The sequence below is a fragment of the Colobus angolensis genome, unplaced genomic scaffold (genome assembly GCF_000951035.1).
Source record: "Colobus angolensis palliatus isolate OR3802 unplaced genomic scaffold, Cang.pa_1.0 Scaffold143, whole genome shotgun sequence".
Classification (NCBI taxonomy): Eukaryota; Metazoa; Chordata; class Mammalia; order Primates; family Cercopithecidae; genus Colobus; species Colobus angolensis.
In genome coordinates, this window is record NW_012114522.1 from 5267463 (window position 1) to 5289425 (window position 21963).

The following is a 21963-nucleotide window of genomic DNA, read 5'->3' on the forward strand; positions in this document are numbered from 1 at the left end:
CATCACCTGCCCCTCTTCTTGTCACCTTATGGAAATCAGGGCTCGGGGAACTGCACAAGAAAATGATGACATTCTGCCTACTTCTATCTAGTCAGTAGTATACTGTCCTTTGTCTGTAATCCAAGTGTCTCATGTCTTCTGCAAGCATCCAGGAAATTGTGATGGGCTCACTTGTTAGCTTGCAAGTAGGGAGACATCTCAGCCCCTGTATAGTTCTTAACATAGGTGAACTCATAATGCTGGTAAAAAGCTAAAAGGCATAAACTGTAATCTGTCCACCCCTTCTCTTAATCAAGACCTAAGAATAGAGAGATACCTGTCTCTTCAGTGCCCTCAGTGGACTAGATATAATGAAAATCATACCCCTTCCAGCTTTTGCCAGTCCTCTAAGTTCAAGAGACACTATGAGGGTGACACGAGTTCATATACATAGTAGATATAAATTATAGTCCACAAAACATCACTCTCTTGGGTGTCATCAAGGAAGGAGGTACAGATTCCCTGTCCTTTATAATTCACTACCTTTGCCCCATTCCCAGCTTCAAGGTCTCTCTCTTCCCTCCAAATGCTTCCAAAAGCACTTCTTTCTCTCACCTTCCCATCAGAGTTGTAGCTTCTGGAAAAACAAACAAACAAACAAACAAAAACAGTGAGTCAAAACTTTTCAGGGGGATGAATATGTTCATTATTTTGATTGTGGTGATGATATCACAGTTATATACATATGTCAAAACTTATCAAATTGTATACTTTACCTATGTGCAGTTCACGGTATGTCAATTATACTTCAATGAACCTGTTGCAAAAGGCAGCAAATCCAGTAGTCTGGGGGACAACTTCTGCATTCAGGCTTACAACACAACTATCTACAAAAGCAACAAAGAGCAGATACATACACCTTGTTAGCGTACGAAGGCTAAGCTGCTCTAATCCAAGGTTCCCAAAACACAGTGGTTCAAATAAGATAGAAGCTTTTTCTTCTGTCTCATGATAGTCCAGGGGAAATCAGGCAGCCCAGGGTGGGCAAAGGCCTCTGCTCCACGGGTCACTCAGGGCCCCAGCTTCCTTCCATCTTGTTCCATGACCACATGATTACATTCCAGGCTGCAACCAGGGTAAAGAGAGAGAAATTGGAAGGCAAACAATTTTCATTTAAGAAAATGTTGCTAAAATTGGCACAGAACATTTCCACTCATATTCTACTGGTGAGAACACGGTCTCATGGCCGTATCTTACTCCAAGGGAAGCCAGGAAACATAGTCTCTGGCTATTAAAATCAGGAAGGCTGTTTCTCTTAATAAAAGGAAGGAGAATGTGTACTGAAGAGCAGTTAGCCATCTCTGCTCTAGAATGTTTGGGACAGAGAGAATACAAGTCTCCATAAATTCTATTGCCACACACTCAATAAATTATATTGTCTTAAGAACTACAATGTGTTTACCATGATGAGTGGTAGATTCATTTCTTGGGCTGCTGTAACAAAGAACCACAGAGCAGGTGGCTTAAACAGTGGCAATTTATTGTCTCATAGCTCTGGAGGCTAAGAGTTGAAAAGCAAGGTGTTAGGAGGGTTGGTTCCTTCTGGAGGCTGTGAGGGGGGATCCACTCCACGCCTCTCTTCAGTTCCTGGTAGCTGCAGGAGTTCCTTGGCTTGTAAATGACCATCCATCTTCCTCCTGTGTCTTTACGTTGTCTTCTTTCTGTGTGTGCCCCAGTCTGTCCATGTGACTTTTATTAGGTAGAGTCTTGCTGTGTTACCCAAGCTGGTCTCAAACTCCTGGGTTTGAGTGATCCTCCCACCTCAGCCTCCCAAGTAGCTGAGACCACAGGCACCCATCATTGTGCCCAGCTTGGCTTTTTGAAAAAATGACATCAATTTCAGGATGCTGAGGCAGGAGTATTGCTCGAGCCCAGAAGTTTAAGGCAGCAGTGAACTGTAATCATGACACTGCACTCCAGCCTGGGCAACAAAGCAAGACTCTATCTATAAAAAATAATGAGAAGAAGAACACCAGTCATTGGATTGACAGCCCACACTACTCTGGTATGAACTGATCTTAATTATTAATAATTACATCTGCTGTGAACCTATTTCCAAATGAGGTCACATTCTGAGGTACTGGAGGTTAGAACTACAGCATACACAGTTTTGAGAAACACAACAAGCAGGAAAAGAGCTGAATTTGAAGGCAAGAACCTTGACTTCCTGTCCCAGCTCTACATGGCTGGCTGTGGAACCTTGGACAATTACATGAAGTCTGACCTCATTCGCCCCACTTGCTGATGATGAAATACCCACACATTCTTCAAGGGCTGAGGTTAGAGACAGAGGAAACGATGTCTGCAACAGCAGAGAGCCAACTGTAAAGGGCGTGTGGCTCACACTGGTCTGCCTTCCACCCTTCTCTCATTAAAAGGTCAACTCCAGAGGAAGACAGAACTTCGGGCACTAACCTGCCCTCTCTTCCTGGAGCACACTCTTCTGAATAAAATCTGGAAGAAGATTCTCCACACTAGTCAAGTCAGAAGGGGCCTCTTAAGAAAGAAACTACCACAGGGCAAAATACCTTCAATTCCCTTCAAGGGGGAAAAGAAAATTCCCTTTTGGTCTGCAGACGGGTAATTGTATTCACTGTTTCCAAACGTCAAAATGCCAGCCTGGGCCAGCTTTCCACTAAGATCAAACGTGCTCTTCAAGGCCTCCTCTCTACTGAAGTGGATGCGCGTTTAGCCATAGTGGAAAAGGCTGATTGCTGAGTGGAGTGGCCTTGGCGGACTGCTGTGCTCACACAGCAAAAGAGGGATTGGACGTAGACCTTCCTGCTAAGTCACACTCCAAGGAGTCACACCCAAACCCAGGAAAACCCTTCAAGCTACCAAAAATATACAGTCTTCATTGCCCAATATGAGGAAATAAAAACTGGAATATCTCAGGGAAATAAGGCAAGCAAGGTTGTCCAGTCTACGTTCTTAGTTTTGTAATTAAAGATCAGACTAATTGTATTAGTCGTTTTCACACTGATGATAAAGACATACCTGAGATTGGGCAATTTACAAAAGAAAGAGGTTCAATAAACTCACAGTTCACATGACTGGAGAGGCCTCACAATCATGGCAGAAGGTGAAAGGCGTGTCTCACATGGCAGCAACGACAGAAGAGAGCTTGTGCAGGGGAACTCCCCTTTATAAAACCATCAGATATCATGAGACTTATTCACTATCATGAGAATAGCATGGGAAACACCAGCCCTCATGATTCAATTACCTCCCACCAGGTCCCTCCCACAACATGTGAGAACTGTGGGAGTTACAATTCAAGATGAGATTTGTGTAGGGACATGGCCAAATCATATCACTGACTCTTTCCGTGAATTGATATTTGTTATTGGTTTTAGAAATTAAATGAGTTAGCAGCGTAGTGTTGATGAGGGTGGAGAGCCCCGGTGTATGCTCCTGGAGGGTGTGAAAGTGGTATGAACTTTCTAGAAGGCACCCTGCAAATGGGCTACCAAAGCCTTGACAGTGCCTTCAGGCTAAGGGAAGAATCAGACCAGCCTACAAAGTGGAAGGTGGTTTGTTCTTACTGTTTATAACAGCAAGGAATGGAAACACCTAAACATCCAGTAATAGATGGACCCTCAGGGCTCATCTCCAGTGGGAGCTCATGTGGGAAGGCTTGCCGACAGCCCCAGCAGGTTCAACCTCCTTCTTTGGTTCCCAAACCTCTCACACACCTCCGCCCTAGCAACTGTTTGCATTAGGATCCTTTCTCTGGCATGTTTCTTTTAGCTTCACCAGAGGTGGGCAAACCACAGGTGAGCCAGGCCACCACCTCTTCCTTCCTTCCTTCCTTCCTGCTTGCTTTCTCTTGCTTTCTTTCTTTTTCAGGGTCTGGCTCTGTTACCCAGGCTGGAGTGCAGCGGCACAATCTTGGCTCACTGCAACTTCTGCCTCCTGGGTTCAAGTGATTCTCCTGCCTCAGCCTCCCGAGTAGCTGGGACTACAGGCACTTGACACCACACCTGGCTAATTTTGTATTTTTAGTAGAGACGGGGTTTTGCCATGTTGGCCAGGCTGGTCTCAAACTCCTGACCTCAAGTGATCTGCCCACTTTGGTCTCCCAAAGGGCTGAGATTACAGGTGTGAGCCACCATGCCTGGCCCACCACCTGTTTCTTAAATAAAATTTTGCAGACACAGCCCCACCTATTTGTTTACATAGTGTCTGTGGCAGCTTTTGTGAAGGAAGTTACGTGACCTGCAAAGCCTCCAATATTTGCTATCTATCCCTTTACAGAAAAACTTTGCCAGCCCCTGACCTGTGCTATAAAGGTCTTCAAAGAAACAAATAATCTTACTCATGTCTGCATTCCATGAAGCCTGAGTGGTGCCGGGGGCACAGAAGGTGTTTCATAAATGTGTGTTGGGTTAATTCAGTAACTTGAATCTCGGACGGACAGTGGCTCACACACTTACGTGTGCATCAGAATTACCGTGGGCATTTGTTAAAATGAAAGTTCCAGATTCCCAAAAGTGTGATTTGAGAGTCCTGGGGTGAAGCCAGAGAATATATATTTTATTAATTATACATTTCCAAGGTGAGCCTGATGCTGATAGACTTAAATTAATCCTGTCAAGAGACATTGATGATGACACAGGGAATCAAGTGGGTTTCTAGCAGCATAGTGGATGGACCAGATAACCTGAAAATCCTTCTGCTACGTGCTTAAGAAAAACATGCAAAACTTAATTAAATGCAGGATTAAGTTCATAAAGTCAAATAAAGGAAACTTGCAGGGCACAAAGGAGTGACAGGAACTGACAACCAGAGCAATCCACATGAGCTTACCTGTGGCTGCCCTGGGGCAGGGATTAGAGGGTGGGCTTTGGTAACTTAAAGGCTGGGGTGTTCATGGGCCAGCTGAGGTCAGGAGACAAGGCCTGAGGCCCATGCGTAGTGGGGAGTTAGAACTGAGGACATCACCATAAAGCAGGGACCCTCAACAGATTATAACCCTGGAGAAGAGTGGGTGAGAAAAACCCTCCCACTGGCCCCAGGAGCTGCCCAACAATCTAGTCTCTCTCAACTGTGTCATCCTTTAAGAATTCGCCAGACGCGGTGGCTCACGCCTTTGGGAGGCCGAGACGGGCAGATCACAAGGTCAGGAGATTGAGATCATCCTGGCTAACACGGTGAAACCCTGTCTCTACTAAAAATACAAAAAATTAGCAGGCGTGGTGGCAGGCGCCTGTAGTCCCAGCTACTCAGGAGGCTGAGGCAAGAGAATGGTGTGAACCTGGGAGGCAGAGCTTGCAGTGAGCCGAGATCGCACCACTGCATCCAGCCTGGGCCACAGAGCGAGACTCTATCTCAAAAAAAAAAAAAAAAAAAGAATTCACACCCACTGAATGTAAGCTAGCACAACCACTATGGAAAACGATGTGGAGATTCCTTACAGAACTAAAAGTAGAACTACCATTCAATCCAGCGATCCCATTACTGGGTATCTACCCCAAGGAAAAGAAGTCATTACATGAAAAAATTAGCTGCACATGCATGTTTGTAGCAGCACAATTTGCATGTGGAACCAACCTAAGTGCCCAGTTGGACAAAGAAAATGTTTTACATATATATATGACAGAGTACTACTCAGCCATAAAAAGAAATGAATTAATGCCATTTGCAGCAACCTGGATAAGACTGGCGACTGTTATTCTAAGTGAAGTAACTCAGGAATGGAAAACCAAACATCATATATTCTCACCCATAAGTGGGAGCGAGGCTATGAGGATGCAAAGGCATAAGCATGACACAGTGGACTTCGGGAACTCAGGGGGAAAAGGGGTGAGGGATAAAAAGCTACAAACTGGGTGCAGTGTATACTGCTCGGGTAATGGGTGCAACAGAACCTCACAAATCACCACTAAAGAACTTACTCATGTAACCAAACACCATTTGTTCTCCAATAACCTATGAAAATAAAAAAAGAAATTAGAAAAAAGATTTCACACCCATAGCTTGTCTGCATTCATATTTACTGTTAGCATTGATACTCCCCATGTAGCTGAAGAACCCTAAAGCAGAGAAATTTACCTAAAAGGCCAGGCTCGTCTCATGAATCAATATTTGTTGTTTTCGAAATTAAGGTAGTAGTCCATTGTTGATGAGGATGAGTGACTGAGATGCCCACAAGAAGCATATGCAAAATTTCCTTGGAGATGTATCCCTCAACCTTAGCTGCAAGGTATGTCTGCTGAAGATAAGCTCACACATCACAATCCCAAAACAGTGGGAGCAAGCTGACAGACACAACCAAGTACAAATAACAGAACTATCATATTCTACTGTTTCTTGCCACTTTCCTGACAACACCTGGTCCCAGTCACCATCCCCTCTACCTGGGATGACTGCTTTTGCCCTTGTTGTCACTGCAGTGTGTTCACTTTGGCAATCAGAGTGATTCCGTTAGAACATAATCTGATCATGTCTCTACTCTGCTCAAAATCTTCCAAAGGCTTTTCCATCTGATACAGAGTAAAAGCCATGAGACTTTGCATCCCCCAGCCCCTCACTGTCTTTCAGTCCACTCTTTCTCTCACTCTAGACTCAAGGGCATCCTGTGTTCCCCAGTCACTCCAGGACTCTACTATTTGTTTTACTTATTCCATCTTGTTTATTCATCTTGTTTGTTGTCTGTTTTCTCTGTTATGTTGTAAGTTCAGAACAGATACTTTGTTTTGTTCCTTTGTCCCTGGTATCTAAAACAGTGCCTGATACATACCAGATGCTCAATAAATACTGAGGAGTGAATGAATGAATGAAGACAAAAGAGAACCACTGCAGAATTTGAATAAAAGATAGAACCTGCTCATACTAATGCTTTAGAGAAATCACTTTTCACATTAGGACAGCAATTATTGCTCACTTACTGTATACATGTATGGATTTAGTTGCCTTGGCTACCACATGAGGTCAAGGAGAAGGAAATTGTTTTTAACCCTACTTTGTAGTTGAGTACAAAACGGTTCCATGATTTAATGGCTCACCGAACTTCATACAACTGGTGGGTCTGAATTGGACCTATGCTTTAAGATTCCTCACTCTGCCTTCCCCTAGTTTCAAGTTTCAAGTGTGAAATACCTCTTGACACATGAAGGATTTAGAGTTGAAACCTCAAATCAAATGTTACTTAAAGACCAATCCCAGGGATGTAATGTCATTTAATGAGGTGTCTCATGGCAGGATTATCTGTGCAGATATTTCATCCAGGAAGGGTGGGAGGTGGGAAGTGGCTGCCTCCAGAAGGTCAACTTTGATGTGGTTGAGGTGAGGTGGGAAGCTCACCCAATGGGACATAGAAATCCTAGCCTCCAGCCCAGCTCCACCCCCAACAAGCTGTATAGCAGCTGGCAGGTTCCCTGACCACCCTGGGTCTGTTTCCTCATCGACAAAGAGACAGAAGCTCAAACTAAAGTAATGTTATGTCTTTCCCAGCCCTAAAGGCTGTGCTTGAAGAGTTGATGACTGAGCTTGGGACACCAAAGTGCTGGTTCACTTTCTCTATTAAACACTTCATTAACCATTTCTCTGTGTGTGAAATAAACCCAAACACACTTCTCAGCCCCTCCAGCGACCCTCATAATTCTTAACCACCCACATTGTTTGACTGACCTGGTCCAGAGCGCCATGTTTAAAGCCCAGGGTTTGAGACTTGGCCTTGAATTCTTACTCCACTTCTCAAGCTAGACACCCCTCAGTGAGTGACTTAACCTTCCCTCATCTGGAAAGGGAAGATCATCCCAGCTCCACCTGTGGGGAGCAGAACTCAATGGAATTAGTGCCATAAAGTATTGGAGACCCACCCATTAGAAGAAATTGCTTTCCATCATTGAGCATCATCAGACGCTCAGCTGGGGAGGGAACACGATTCCAGGACTCACAGTGTTGTGATGGGAAGAACTTTATCAGTTCATCCCCCTGCTCCGAGGCAGAGTCCACCAGGAACACATTACATTTGTGCTTTTGGCATGAAATATCTGGCTTTAACAACACAGACTTGCAGAGAAAGGAAAGGACAATTTGCAAACATCAACATCCAAAGGCCCAAAGGGATATTGCCAACCACACAATCCATCAAAAATAAACAGTGATGGATTTTATTGGGAAGATGTGATTTGTTAGCAGAGCTTTATCCTGAGAACGCTTCCTGAGACTTGGAGGCAGGCCATGTGGGGAAAGGGCTGCAGAATCCCTGCCCACTTCCCCAGCTCTTTCTCACACCCCTTGCTCCTCTGCCCCACTGCGCTGTATCACACCTACACTCTGTCACTTCCAGCACCACATAGGTCATTCCCTCTGGTGGACTGCTCCCCCACCCCATGGCGGCAATTTCTTCAAAATCAGTAGATCAGTCTCTGTTTAAAACTGACCTCTGGCCGGGTACAGTGGATCATGCCCATAATCCTAGCACTTTGAGAGGCTGAGGTGGGATGGTAACTTAAGGCAAGGAGTCCAACACCAGCCTAGGCGACATAGCAAGACCCTGTCTCTACAAAAAAAATCTTTTTTGATTAGCTGAGTGTGGTGGCACATACCTATAGTCCCTGCTACTCAGGAGGCTGAGGTAGTAGGATCAACTGAGCTGAGGAGGTCATGAGCTGCAGTCCTGCTATTGCACTCCTGCCTGGGCAACAGAGTGAGTCGATAGATAGATAGATAGATAGATAGATAGATAGATAGATAGATAGATAGATAGATAGATAGATAGATAGATAGATAGATAGATAGATAGATAGATAGATAGATAGATAGATAGATAGATAAGATAGACGGAGAGATAGATGATTGATAGATAGATAGATAGATAGATAGATAGATAGATAGATAGATAGATAGATAGATAGATAGATAGTAGATAGATCTGACCTGCCACAGGACAGGCCCCATCAGGTTGGTGCCCTCTGGGTTGGCTCTCTGATCCCCCTGTGGATGCTGCCTTGTAGCACTTTTCACACTGGTGGCTCAGAAATGGTTTGTATAACTCACTGTTTGGTGTCCATCACTCCTAAGAGATAATGGGGAAGGGAAGAGCCATCCATGACGGTCCAGTTTACTGCTGTCACCGGGCCTGGCATTTAGTAAGTTCCAAGTGGTCACATGAACAAATGCAAAGGAGGAGAACCAGTATTTTTTGAGTTCCTCCTACAAGCTATTGTCTCATTTCTTCCTCCTTACCTTCAGGGAGGTAGAGCTTTTGGATGAGAAAACAGACTCACAGAGACAAGAAAATAGCCCAAGGTCTCCCAGCCAAGAAGAGAGGGAGTCAGGAATCAACTCCAGCATGACCCCAAACCTATCCATGACCCTTGTAGTTCCATCCTCAGGGATTCCAAGTGATCCCCTGTAGTCTGTGAAGTCACTCTGATAGAGGCCTCCACATTGGATATTAAGTGGGTATCAAGTCACTGGCATGAGGAAACTTTCCTGGAACACAAGTCTCCCTTTTCTTCTCAGTCCTGTGCAACTTTGAGAGTTGCACAATTTGCTTGAATATGTCTTGGCAATTTCAGGGTGTGAAAAGGCTTCATCCCACTTTGCCTGACCCAGGAGTGGAGGCTGGAGGAGGCTGAGAGGGGTTGGAAATGCCTGACTAGACTGAGCACAGAGGGGTGATCTGTGGGGCTCTCATGAAAGCAGACAGGGCTTAGTGAGGCAAGGCTTCCGTGGGGCACGGGCAATTCGGTGGGGTCACTGAGGCTTCAGTGCCAGCACAATGGCGTTCCGGGAGGCCGGCTGGAGGGAAAACAAGATTACACAAATCCCCCGGCTCATGGACTCATCAGGGTAATGAGGCTTGATGCCTGCTGCTTGGTGGTAAAAGAAATTAATTGTGGCTCCCGTGCCTGCCTCCCACGGCAGAAGATGGAGCCTCTGGCTGCACATTTGTGGACCTGCTCCTAACACACTGGCCTTAACTGTGGTCTTGAGGGAAAGTCTTCCTCCTTCCTTCCATCCTCCATCCATCAAATATTATGAAGCAGTCAGTCCTCCCTTTGAAATTTACCTACTACCTGTCTGACCTTGACAGGAAGCATATATTATGTATAACGGTCATGATGACCAACATTTGGGTGTTTACAATGTGCCATTCACATGCCTTATACCACATAATGCCCACAACAATCTGATGAGATGGGGACTGTTATTATCCCATTTCACAGTGGAGGAAACAGAGACTTGGGGAAGGAAGTAACTTTCCCAAAATGCAGAGCCAAGATCTGAACCAGGCACCAGAATTACAGTAGGAGCACAGGACAGATGTCACAAACGAGGCCCTGGGCTAAACTCTCTATCTCTCAGAGCCTCAGTCTTCTCCTCTTTTAAGCGAGTAGAGAAAGCCCCATGTCACAAGATTGCCATGAGCATGCAAAGTGTAAATGCATGTGGAGTGGGATCCCCACATGGGACACAGAGTAGGGCAGAAGAATGGTTTATGGTCTGACAGCTCATGGAAGCAGGAAGGGTCCAAAGGTCAAGGTACCTTGAAGCCTAGTGCCTTCAGGGTTCAGGCAGCTTTGGGATGGAATCCTGGCCCACTGACCTTGTACAAAACTGTAAGCTCCTCAACTATGGAGATCTAGCTATAGGCTTCTTAATCTGTTTTCTGATGCAAAGCCCGGGGGATGGCACATGGGATGGGTAGGTGGGTTAATGGATGGGTAGGTGAATGGATAGAAAGATAGATGGATGGGAAGGATAGATGAGTGGATGGAGAGATGGATGAGCAGATAGATGGATGCATGTATACATGCATGGATGGGTGGATGGGTGGATGGATGGATGGATGGATGGATGGATGGATGGATGGATGGATGGATGAATGGATGAATGGATTGGTGAGTGGATGGGTGGATGGATGGATGGATGGATGGATGGATGGATGGATGGATGGATGGATGAATGGATACATGCATGGATGGAAAGATGTTTGAATGGATGAATGGATGGATGTGTGGATGGATGCATAGACACCTACATGGATACACGGATAGAGGGATGGATGGATGGATGGATGGATGAGGGAATGGATGGACAGAATTCCAGAACTACAAGGAGGTAGCCAGCTCAATCCACACATTCCTCTTCAAGTGACCAAAAGCCTGAAGTGGGGAAGTGACTTGAATCACACAGTTAATTAGGCCCAAGACTGCGAGATTCTGTCCCACTTCACTATGCTCCTCCCTCTTTTTAAGTTCCCTGGTGTCATTTATTGCTTCCTAAACTTGTAGCACAGAAACTAGATTATACCATCCACAGTCCCTACCCTGTGCTTGGGGGTCTAGGGTGGGGAAAGGAGGGAACACCTTTGTTTCTGGCTTGAGCTATACGTGGTGCTGCTTCAGTCAGTCTTCATCTCACGAATCCTCAAAAGATAGGAAGGCGGGTTCAGGTGAATCTAGCCCTCACCTGGACTCTTACACAACCCAGATACTGGAAGACTTGAAGTCAGCAAACTTGGGGTCTAGCCCTGATTCTGTCACTAACTGGTTGTGTAACTGGGCAAAAGTCACTTAATCTCTCTAAGCCTCCAAAATAACACGTGAGGGCCATTCTGTCTCTTTTATGGTTTATGGTTTGTGGATGTTGGTGAGAGATAACCCTCCAGGGCAAAGGTTTTCCAAAGCCATCCTGAGGGCTCAGAAGTGCGAAAAGGCAATTCATAAGAAAACTGCCTACAAAAAAAGGGAGGGCACAGGGAACCCTGGTGCCTTCTGGAAGGTTCCTCACCTATAAAGCTTCTTCAGGAGCTGAGGGGAGGTTTGCACGCAGCTCCAGATGACGGGCTTCCAGGCTGCCAGGTTGCCCAGTCACAGGAGAAGTAATGAGGCAAAGGCACAGTTCCACTGTGCCTCTTATTAAAACAGTTCAAGAAACTGTCTAAACACTGGCCAGCTGCCAAGGCCACTGAGGCCTCCTGCAAGTTTGTCATTCCATGAGCTGAGAAAAGAGAACCATGCTGCCGCAAAACAGCAGGGAATTCTGCCAGCCAGGGCACTTCAAAGACACTGATGTCCTTGTCCAGCAGCTGCGATGATTCCTGCAGCCTGCACAGAACGGACTTTTTACCCTGGAAGGCCCGCTTTAAACAGATGCGAGAGAAAGAGAGTTGGAGCTGAGTGGGAGCAGGAGCTGGGAATTGGGGAAAGCCCTCAGGCCAAGGTCAGGGCTGGCAGAGGGAAGCCACTGAGTCAGCAGAATCCTCCAATCCCTGTCGCTATTCATCAACCACCACTGGGGGACAGGGGCTGATGGAGATCCATTGTCATTCTCACAACAGGCATGCAGAGTAGGTGGTCGGCCTAGCCCCACCTCATGCAGGAGAAAGCTGAGGCTCTGAAAATAAGGAAATTGCAACCGGCTTTCCAGAGGTGATTCCAGAATTTAAATCTAGGTCTGTCATCTCAAAGCTAGTGAGTCCTCTTCTCAGCCTGCACTATTCCTCCTCCTGGCCATGACAGGACCCCAGAAGCCATTTAGTGAACCAAAGAGAAGTGTGCCCTTCTCACTTCCCACCATCCAAGTTGAGTAGGTAGGCGTTCCCACAGACTGGTTGCACCAAAGGGAAGGCAGCCAGCCTTTAGGAGCAATCAATGCCTGGCCCGCAGCATCCCATGGCCCAGAACTCACTGAAGATCACTCTCAAACAAACCCATGAGCTCCCCTCTCTCTAGCTGCAGGGGCTTGTTTGGCTTGGCACACAGAACAAGTCAGAAGTGCCAGGAAGTGAACACCCCAGGAGTGACCCTCAACCAATGAGGGACAAGAGTTGGGGGATCAACACCCCATGCTCCTCGCTCTGCATGGGACAGCTCTGAGCTCCACCTCCACATCCTCCTGCAGAGGCTCCCAGGGGGCTAAGCCCCAGTTGCCCTCAGCAAAGACTGAAGACCTGACCATCTCCCTCCTCGACTGACTTTCCCTACCTTCCTGCCTCACTTTCCTTTCCCTCCCTGTGCTTCCTGGATCATCACCAAATAAATTGCTCGAACCAATCCTTGTCTCAGGATCTGTTTGGGAGGGAAATTTAAATTTAGATACCATTCTGTAACAGGTGCTATGCAAAAGGGGAACCCCCAAAAGAAAAAGGCAGGGGGAGCTCCAGGCCACATTTGCACTCAAAGCCTCATCTCTGACTCATTCGCAACTTCTTCCTGCCACTGGATTGCACTTTTTTTCTTTTTTAGACAGAGTTTTGCTCTTGTTGCCCAGGTTGGAGTTCAGTGGCACAATTTCGGCTCACTGCAACCTCTGCCTCCCGGATCCAAGCAATTCTCCTGCCTCAGCCTCCCAAGTAGCTGGGATTACAGGTGTGTGCCACCATGGCAGGCTAATTTTGTATTTTCAGTAGAGATAGGTTTCCCCATGTTGGTCAGACTGGTCTTGAACTCCTGACCTCAAGTGGTCCACCTGCCTCAACCTCCCGAAATGCTGGGATTACAGGCATGAGCCACTGTGCCTGGCCTGCACCTCATTTTCAATTATCTGGGTACTCACCTGGTGATATCTATATATCTGTTTCCACTTTCCTTCCCATTTTTGTGATGGTTAATTTTTTTTCTTTCTTTTTCTTTTTTTTCTTTTTTTTTTTTTGAGATGAAATCTCGCTCTGTCGCCCAGGCTGGAGTGCAGTAGCACGATCTAGGCTCACTGCAACCTCCACCTTCCAGATTCAATTGATTCTCATGCCTCTCAGCTTCTCGAGTAGCTGGGATTACAGGCACGTGTCACCACGCCCGGCTAATTTTTGTATTTTTTGTAGAGACAAGGTTTCGTTATGTTGGCCAGGATGGTCTTGAACTCCTGACCTCAAATGATCCACCCTCCTTGGCCTCCCAAAGTGCTGGGATTACAGACGTGACTCACTGTGCCTGGCTGTGATGGTTAATTTTTTGTGTCAGCTTAACTAGATCAAGGGGTGTCCAGATATTCTGCTAAACTTTATTTTTTGTGTGCCTGCCAGGGTGTTTCTGGATGAGATGAGCATTTAAATGGGTGAACTGAGAAAGGCAGGTGGGCCTCCTCAGTGCAGGTGGGCCTCATCCAATCTGTTGCAGGCTCAAATAGAGCAAAAGATGGAAGGGAGGATGTGTACCTTTTCTTTGCCTGACGGTTGACCTGGGACTTGGATTCTTCCTGCCCTCAGGCTGAGACTTACACCATCAGCCCTACTGGTTCTCGGGCCTCTGGACTGCACTGAACTCCACCACCAGCTTTCTTGGGTCTCCAGGGTGGGGGATTTCTCAGCCTCCATAATCATGTGAGCCAACTCCTCATAATAAATTTTGTGTGTGTGTCTGCGTGCATGTATGTGTGTGTGTGCGCGCATCCTGTGAATTCTGTTTCTCTGGAGAGCCCTGACTAATACACTTTGCCATAGAAATTAGACTTTGGGGCCAGTTCCAAGGTCCCTACATCACGTTTTCCACTTGGAGTCACTCAGGTAGGTGCTATCCCTCGGATCCTGAGCCCAGCCATGCCTTCCTCTGGGCCAGCCTTTCTGGCAATAGGATTGCCAAATGTGCCTCATTCTCACTTATTTTCTCCAACATTCATGGGCATTTTGCTCCACAGAGTAGCATATGTCTGCCTTGGGCCACTGGGTGGACAGTGATACCATTTAACAAAGGGGACGCCCAGGGTGAAGAGCTAGTTTAGGGAAGGAAAAAGTGTTGAGTGGGAAGTCCTGAGGGACTGCCGGGAGAAATGCCTCAGGGTGGCTCGAGCCATAAAGCTCAGGCTTAGCTGACTGAATGGATCTGAGAGGTTTTTGCCCAAATAGCTAGTGGGCAAAGCCATCAGAGTGGGTGATGGTCCCCAGAGACCAAACCTGAGCCAGATTTTGAGGGGCCCAGAGCTTATACAATCTGGGGGATGGTGAAGTGCTTATTAAGAAACAAGGCCGGGTGTGGTGGCTCACACCTATAATCCCAGCACTTTGGGTGGCCAAGGTGGGCAGATCACCTGAGGTCAGGAGTTCAAGACCAACCTGGCCAACGAGGTAAAACCCCGTCTCTACTAAAAATACAACAAAATTAGCCAGACTTGGTGCCATGTGCCTGTAATCCCAGCTACTCAGGAGGCTGAGGCAGGAGAATTGCTTGAACCTGGGAGGCAGAGGTTGCAGTGAGCCTAGATTGAGTCTCTGCACTCCAGCCTGGGTGACAGATAGAGACTCTCTCAAAAAAAAAAAAAAAAAAAAGAAGAAGAAAAAAAAAGAAAGAAAGAGAAACAAAACCCACAAAATTGTGAAAACAAAATCACAAGGCCTTTCTCAGACCTGGGTAGAGACTCATGCAGGTGAGGGACACTGAAGCGTAAGCTTCATGCTTCACTGTATACCCACCTCTGAGTGGAGTCTAACAGACAGGTTCATTACAGTGACATTACTTTCTAACTTTCTGTCTCCATCACTAGAGTGTGAGTGTCTTGTGTTATGGAATTAACTGTGTCAGGTTCACCTGTAGTCCTAGGGTTTTGCACAGTGAATGACTGTATCAGCAGAGTTCAGTCAAGGAAACAGAAATGTGTCTAGGTATTTTTGGCAGTGAGGTATTCAGTATGAGGAAATAAATGGGTGCTAGAAAACTGTTGGATCAGCTGGAGGAGTGAAAGTGATAAGGTTGCTACTGGGCTTTAGGCTTCAAGGTCACTTTGCTTTGATTCTGAACTCAGGATAATGTAGGCAATCCCAGCTGTTGTCCCACTAGTCCCTCACTCATGAACTGGTAAAGAGAGAGTATGACCACTGCAAAGCTCACTCCTGCCAGAGCCTGCCCATCAGCTGCCACTGCCAGAGCAAATTCTGCTTTCCAAATGTTGCACATGTGCTTCTCACTGTCAGAGGCTAATTTTTTTTTTTTTTTTTTTTTCCCAGGCTGGAGTGTAGTGGCATGATCTCAGCTGACTGCAACCTCTGCCTCCTGAGTTCAAGAATTTCTCCTGCCTCAGCCTCCAGAGTAGCTGGGACTACTGGGACTACAGGTGTGCGACACCACGCCCAGCTAATTTTTGCATTTTTAGTAGATACAAGGTTTTACCATGTTGACCAGGATGGTCTCAATCTCCTGACCTCGTGATCCACCCACCTCGGCCTCCCAAAGTGCTGGGATTACAGGTGTGAGCCACCACGCCCAGCTGTCAGAGCCTAAATTTTATCCAGAATCCTAGCAGCAAGGGAACATAGGCAATACATTTCATCCCCTGTGAAAAATCAGGGTTGGGAAGTTCATAGGAAGGGGTACAAATGGATGCAAAATGTCCACAGAAGACGTTTAGAACAATGGCACAGACTGGGTGCCGTATGAGTTATTGATGTTGGTGTATGAGATTACCCCAAAACTTAGTGGCTTGAAACAACATTTATTATCTTGTGGTTTCTGTGGGTCAGAAATCCAGGCACAGCTTATCTGGGTGCTCTGCTTCACAGTCTCTGGCTGATGCCATCAAGGTGTATCAGTCCAGGGGCTGTGATGTCATGGGAAGACTCCAAGGGGGAAGGGCCCACTCACTCAGTGGCCGTTGGAAGCGTTCAGTTCCATGTGGCTGCTGACTGGGGTCCCGGTTCCTCACTGATTTTTGGTTGAAAGTCACCTTCAGTTTCTTGCCACATGGGCCTCCTGCTGATTTCATCAAAGATGCAAGCCAAGAAGTCGATAGAAAGAATCTGCTAGCAAGACAGAAACCACGGTCTTTTTAGAACCTAACCACAGAAGTGACATCCCATTATTTCTGCCATATTCTATGGTTAGAAGTGATTCACTAGGTCCACCCCACAGTCAAGGGCAAGGGCTTACACAAGGATGTGAGTACCAGGAAGAGGAAATCATTGGGTCACCTTTGGAAGCTCTCTGCAATACTTGGTGAACACCCGAGTAAGGAAAGACCAAGAGCAAGAGGTAATGGAGTGTGGTGCTCCAGGGAGAGGTCTCTGGCTGTCCGTGCACAGCTTCACATGGTCATGGTGTCCCAATGGCAGCACCTGGAAAAGGGTGCCCAGAGGTGGCCAGGCTGGAGAATGGAGGAGGACTGCTTCATCGGGACCAATGCATATGACATGGATGGCTAAACTGCATGGCAAATTCTCTTCTGTTGTTGCTTTTTTTTTTTTTGAGACAGAGTCTCACTCTCTTGCCCAGGCTGGAGTGCAGTGGTGTGATCTCAGCTCACCACAGCCTCAAACTCCAAGGCTCAAGTGATTTTTCCACCTCAGTCTCACAAGTAGTTGAGACTACAGATGCACACTACCATGCTTGGCTAATTATTTTGTTTTTATTTTTTGTAGAGATTAGGTCTTGCTATGTTGCCCAGACTGGTCTTGAACTCCTGGGCTCAAGTGATCCACCCTTCTCGGCCTTCCAAAGTGCTGGGACTGCAAGTGTGAGCCACCGCGTCTGGCCCCAAGTACCATTTTACAATGAGAAAGGTAACTGGCATGAGGTCCAGAAGGTGGAGTCAGCCGGATGTCTTGTGTTTGGATCATTGTCTCAATTTGATTTAATCTTGCCTTCTCCTCTTCTAAAGTTCCTATCTCCCCTTGTCTCTTTTTTCATTTTATGGCACAAAAATCCACATGGTAGATAGCTGTGACTGAGGGACTTCATTCGGACACACTCGTGTGCTTAGCACCCCCCGGGCACTGTGCTAGGCAACGGGAATACAGAAACGAGTAGGACATTTCTCCTCCTGTTTTCACAGTCTTTGCCAACGCTGGTGGAGACATGAGCACAGACAGGAGGATTGAGTATAGGCAGAGCCAACCAAGGAGAGGCCCTGAACTCCAACTCAGAGAGGATAAAAGGCCTCCAGAAGAAGTGACCCAGGAGAGGAGTCTCAGAGGTTAAGAATTTCGTCAAGGAAAAAGGAGAAAGGACTCCAGGGAGAGGAGACAGCTGGACAACAGCAGGAGTGGGGATGAGAAATGGGGTGACAGGGAAGCAGACATCGGAGGCAGTGGGAGAGCTCACATTGCAACGAACCAGGGAGCTGCCTCTCTAGATGCTGTCCCGGCTGTCCTCTTGAAATCGTTAGAAAGAATGCAGTGTTCGGGGGCACTTTATTTTAGGCTTTGTTTAGACTGAAAAGAAAAGCAAAGACGGTGGTGTGATCCTTAATGAAAGCCTAGCAGACCCAGGCATCACCAACTGGAAAGCAACGGTCCACTCCTCGGGAAAAGCAAACAGTCGCTCCGGGCCTCGGTGTTTCCATCCATAAATGGGGCTGCCTATATTTTACACCTACTCGCTTGATGGAAGCACTGGGGATAAATAAAGACGAGGTTCCCAGGCAAGGTAAGTCTCCAGGGAGCTGTCTCCATCTTTAAAAAGGCCTTTGAGGTCCTCAAGATGAAAGAATCTGTGGACGTGAAATTCTGTGATTCTCCAAGAACAAAGTGCCCGGACCAGTTTGTAACCTATGGAAGAGGTGACTCATCGGCTTGAAGGGAGAGATGTTGAAGGAGCATGGAGCCAGGGAGGAGGGAATACAGGAACACGATGGGAACCCACAGGTGGTTTATGAAGGCAGCCCTCAAGAACAGAGAGGAGAAAATCAACAATATCTCAAACAACAGAATGCGTAGCTGTCATGGAAGTTGGTATTTACAGAGGTATTTTAATGACACGAGAATGTGTTTGATAAGAAGTGAAGAAAAGGAAAAAAAGGCAAAATTGTGTGTGTAGTTATATTATTATAAAAAATATATACACTTACATACATGCACATGTGTACACACATACATATATGTATGATCTAGATATAGATATAGATGTAGATATAGCTATATAGACACACATACACACAGGGGAAAATGATTGGATGGAACTTTGTTTAAAGGAAAATATCCAGGTAGTGGAATCACAGATCTGTATTTTACATGTGAGTTTTTTTTTCAAATTTGCCAATTTTTTTAGGAAGGGCATGCTACGTTTTGAAATCAGAAAAATGTTTAGAAATGCAGAAAGAAAAAATGGGGCGGGGGAGATAAGAGAGGAAAGCTGGAAAAGTGAAAGGAAAAAGTATTTTGGAAAATAAGAAATTCAGTCCATTTCCCCAAACATTTCACTTGACCACACGCTGCATGCCCAGTACGGCACAAGCAGAATAAGATAAAAATCATGCCCACCCAGGACATAGGCATGGGCAAGGACTTCATGCCTAAAACACCAAAAGCAATGGCAACAAAAGCCAAAATTGACAAATGGGATCTAATTAAACTAAAGAGCTTCTGCACAGCAAAAGAAACTACCATCAGAGTGAACAGGCAACCTACAGAATGGGAGAAAATTTTTGCAATCTACTCATCTGACAAAGGGCTAATATCCAGAACGTATAAAGAACCCAATCAAATTTACAAGAAAAAAACAAACAACCCTATCAAAAAGTGGACAACGGATATGAACAGACATTTCTCAAAAGAAGACATTCATACAGCCAACAGACACATGAAAAAATGCTCATCATCACTCGCCATCAGAGAAATGCAAATCAAAACCACAATGAGATACCATCTCACACCAGTTAGAATGGCAATCATTAAAAAAATCAGGAAACAACGGGTGCTGGAGAGGATGTGGAGAAATAGGAACGCTTTTACACTGTTGGTGGACTGTAAACTAGTTCCACCATTGTGGAAAACAGTATGGCAATTTCTCAAGGATCTAGAACTAGAAATACCATTTGACCCAGCCATCCCATTACTGGGAATATACCCAAAGGATTATAAGTCATGCTGCTATAAAGACACGTGCACACGTATGTTTATTGCGGCACTATTCACAGTAGCAAATACTTGGAATCAACCCAAATGTCCATCAGTGACAGACTGGATTAAGAAAATGTGGCACATATACACCATGGAATACTATGCAGCCATAAAAAAGGATGAGTTCGTGTCCTTTGTAGGGACATGGATGAAGCTGGAAACCATCATTCTCAGCAAACTATCGCAGAACAGAAAACCAAATACCACGTGTTCTCACTCATAGGTGGGAATTGAACAATGAGATCACTTGGACGCAGGAAGGGGAACATCACACACTGGGGCCTGTTGTGGGGAGAGTGGGGGGAGGAATAGCATTAGGAGATATACCTAATGTAAATGATGAGTTAATGGGTGCAGCACACCAACATGGCACATGTATACATATGTAACAAACTTGCACATTGTGCACATGTACCCTAGAACTTAAAGTATTTAAAAAAAAAAAAAATGCCCAACCAGGATGTTCAGTCTGGGAGAGTCTGAAAAGTAGCATGCTGTCTAGTACCTGTGGTGTGTGCTAGGGCTAACAGGAGGCTGTGCAAAAACAAAGGTGACAACTCAGTCTAGGAAAACCCGGGAAGCCTTCCTGTAAGAGGCAACATTTGAACTGAGTCTTAAATAAGCAGTGGGAGATGGCCTAATACAGCAAGGATGATGAGGAGGGATGGACAAGGGGAGACAGACATCTCAAGGAGGGTTAACTTGTGAATTCTGTCAGGAGACAATTAAAAAGAGTGTCTTTCCAACTGATTCAGCCAATATGGGGTCCCCAGTGTCAACCCTCATGTCTTCAATCTCTGGGGGTTATGAGGTTTATTTGTTTAATATCTTCATGTAACAATAGTGCCCTATTGTTTTAAAAGGCCTTTGTACATTGTCTCATTTTATCCTCTGACAGGTCTCTGACATAGATATCATCCCAATTGTCTTTTCATACATGATAAAATTGAAACTTGGGAGCCTGGGGGGAAGCAAATGAAGCCATAAGGTGAGGCCCTGGTGCAATAGAATTGGTGTCCTTGTGAGAATAGGAAGATGCCAGGAATGTAATGCACAGGAGAAGGACCATGTGAGAATGCAGCAAGAAGGTGGCCATCTGCAAGCCGAGGAAAGAGATCTCAGGAGACACCAACTCTGCTGACATCTTGATCTTGGACTTTGCAGCCTCCAGAACTATGAGAAAATAAATTTCTGATGTTTAAGCCACCCAGTCTGTGACATTTTGTTATGGCAGCCCAAGTAGTTTGATACAGGTTCCTATATCAGCTTTATCACTATTAGCTGTGTGGCCTTGAACAAGTTGCTTAACCTCTCTGTGCCTCCATTTCCTCAACTGTAAAACGAAGATAGGAATAGTGGCCAAATTTGTAGTGCTGTCGTAGAGTATATGAGTTAATATCTCTATATAAAAAGCACTAAACACCCCTGGCACACAGTAGGTAGTAATAAATAAGGGTTATTTACTATTTTAGTGACCTGCCCACAGTCATCATACTGTAGTCAGTGTATGGAACAGAAACTCATACCTGAACCTGGCACAACCCCTGCTTCCCATTGCTCCCCTTAGGTGGATGTCATAAAACCCTTTTGTTTTACAAATATAGAAGCTGATGGGAGAAAGTTTTGGTTCATTTTTGCCCGAGGGAAGCAGCACATCTGAGCACTGAGGCAGGTCCTACTGGAAGGCACCTGCCACCCACCACCACAGCTCAGGCCTCCACCTTAGAGGCGTCCAGACCCATGAACCAGTCAGTAGATCCCAGAACTGACCGGCCTCTCAGCGACCTGCATGTTCCTTACAGTCCCAAGGGACCAAAGCATGTGGTTGAGATATCAAGTGTTAATTTACAGTGAGAAATGAACTCTCCTGTGGCTGGACATCTAGGCCACTCCTGATTTCATCCATTCACTTGGTAAACGCTGCCAAGCATCTGCTATGCTCCAGGTCCTGGGGATGAAATGGGGAGTGATGCAGACTTAACCCCTGCCCCCACTGAGCAGGGAGCCTGAAGAAGGACAGGCATGTTAATGAAAGACCTGTGCACGTTCATGTAAATTATGTAACCAGAGTTTTGAACACAGAGGATTCCTGTGGTGTAATCAGAAAAGCAGCTGCAGTTTTGTTTCTCAAAGTCCCTGCCTGA